This window comes from Pecten maximus, chromosome 3 (genome assembly GCF_902652985.1).
Source record: "Pecten maximus chromosome 3, xPecMax1.1, whole genome shotgun sequence".
Lineage (NCBI taxonomy): Eukaryota > Metazoa > Mollusca > Bivalvia > Pectinida > Pectinidae > Pecten > Pecten maximus.
Window position 1 is genome coordinate 46,676,531 of NC_047017.1, and position 2,878 is coordinate 46,679,408.

Consider the following 2,878-nt stretch of genomic DNA (forward strand, 5'->3'; position numbering starts at 1 on the left):
CTTTCCTAATTTTATTTTTTTCTGTTACCCAGGTAGTTACATTGATAAACTTGTTGGATGGTTGGACAACACTGTGGTAATTCCACTGGTAACTCTTTTGACTTTTATGTAGGCGATAAGGTACATTGTATGGGTCACCTGCTCAACTACATGTGTTTTCCCCAGGTAGTCTTGTTTCCCCTTCATTGTAGAAGTCCTCACGCCCTTCTATCTTAGGCCAACAAGTGATTGATAATATACACATAACTTAATTATTCCTTAATTGTTGAAAAAAAAAGTTTACAATTCTCAAAAAAGGAACTTGTCAGGGTGTCATGATCAGCTCAATCAAAAACTGTACTTTCACTTTCTAGTTTGTCAACACAAGATATACATCATTCAATATATAATCTGAATATGTCTGTGTTAAGGCTAGTAAAAACCAGAACTTAAGGAATTATACGATAGGAAATAATATTAGAAAATTTCATTATGGTTATATGTTCAGCCTTAAAATCTTAACATCTGGAGTTTATAATTGTTATCTTTTCCAGGTCGAGTTATGAATAAATGTATAATTTTAAATAAATGCCAAACAATTCTGTAAGCAACCATGGGTGTATCATAAGTCAAAGTCACACATAAAATGTAGACTTGTATGTATTACATCTTTTTAGAAGAAACTTAATGACCAATTCACTTTACAAAAATCAAAAATAATTTACTTGTGCATCTTTGTCTGCACTTGTCATATACTTCCGATTATCTGTTATGATAACGGGAAATTTGATAAAAAAAATCAAACTTTAAGAATGACTGTGTTTTGTACTGACGTCAGATTTAAAACATCACATAATCAGAAGCATCATTATAAACGCATTTTCCGGTCCTAAATTAAAGTCGCTTATTATCGAAGCTGTGGTTTGCAATACTAGTTGTTTAAATATTAAACACAGCACAGGAAATGTATTATATAAATATATATATATATATATAATATATGTATATAAATTACAAACCCCTCTTGTAACCAAAATAATCCCCTATCGGGGCCCGGCACAATAACTGTTACCTGTGTTTTCAAGACAATGTACCGCATCATTTGTTTTGACGAAAATGGGCGAGCCGTCGGTCATAGACAGCTGTCTATCAGTCGCCATGAAGCAAACATGTAGATGGATATGTTCTCTTACTATGATACAAATGATAAATGCATTGGTCTAAGATTACCTGCATTATTTCAGCAGATTTTACACGTCCCTGAAATTCAAATCCGCCATTTTGTTTACATGTGTGGAGATGAGCCTAGTAACGACATCCGGCACGGAGCCCGGACCGGAATTACGGAAACTTGTTATACGACCCGTTATAATAGAAAATTAATAAGATAATACTTGTTTCATTTGACACGTTATAAAAGAATATTAAGTAGATAATGCATGCATACGGCCCGTTATAATTGAAAATCTGTAAGATGGAACCGCCCGTTATATGTTGAAAATTATATGTCCCTGGTTAAACATTTGTACAGTATACTTTTTGCATGGTTATATTTTTTATCTGAATCAGAAACTATAACTATGTTATTGTAATAAATGGTCTATTTAATGCATCAAAAGTAGTCTACATAACCTGTTGCGTTTACGAAAGCACTACTGTAACAATAGGCGATATATGTTGGTAACATTAATATGTCTGCTTTTAAATATGCCCAGTCGTATTATCTACCAAATATAGTTGATACCTGCAAATTTATCCATCACTGATTGAGACACCTGTGGATTGTTTTGACTGGATATTCAAATTCAAATTGGTTTATTTCTCTTTTCAAACATAATGCATAGAGAGAACATATTTACAATATTATATACAATCATTATTCGTGTAGTTTTCGTTTGTAGATATACAGCGCTTTCATAATATACATAACTTGTTTTAAGGAGGACAAATAATATTATTGATTATTCATATAAATGTACACAATTTTTTAAGTGTTTTTATATTTGTAGCATTCATAAGTTCATTAAATTTAATTACATTCGGTCGTAACCAAAAATACTTGTCTATATACAAATTTCTTTCTGTAGCTAACTTTGTACATTCAAGTAAGTAATGAAATTCATCACCAATCTGTTGACTAATGCAATGTGGACATTTTCTATCAGTATATTCAATCTGTTGCCATCTACATGTTTCAACAATAAATTTATGATTAGTTGTTCGAAATTTACAAAGAGTGATCCTGTCTTTATCATCTAAAATAATCTTCAAAATTAAAATTATTTTTAAAAATTCTATAACATATAGATTTTGATGAGTTATTAATATCACTCTCCCAGTTCTGTAAGTACTGGTCATTTACTCTTAGCTTAATAACATGTCTAATCCATTATTCCATAAATAGCTCATTCCACATTCGTTAAGTATAGATTTAACAAAACTGACATATGTAACAGGTCTATTTTCAATATGATGACAGTAACAAAGGAGTTTGTATAAAGTTATATTATATTTACTATCTTTAGAATGTGTCAACTGTGACCAATATGATATTAATCTTGTTTTAACTGATATTGCAAGTGGGGTAATACCTAACTCCCCATATATCATGTAATTTGGAGTACTGTTTTTTAATCCAAGTAATAATTTACAAAATTTTAAATGTACACGTTCAATTGCTTGGATATGAATGCTCTTCACGTCACTTCGGGCAGCCGATCCTTTCAACTTTACGGCAAGCGACACCTCGCGTGGCCTGCTTACCTAGCGTGAAGTCGCAGGTTTTCAGGTAATACCTTGATTGGCAATACTTAAGGGATGTCCAAGTCACAATTAAATAATCATCATGAACACTAGTTATATGTGAAAATACATGTACGATTTCTTCGGTTGCCATACC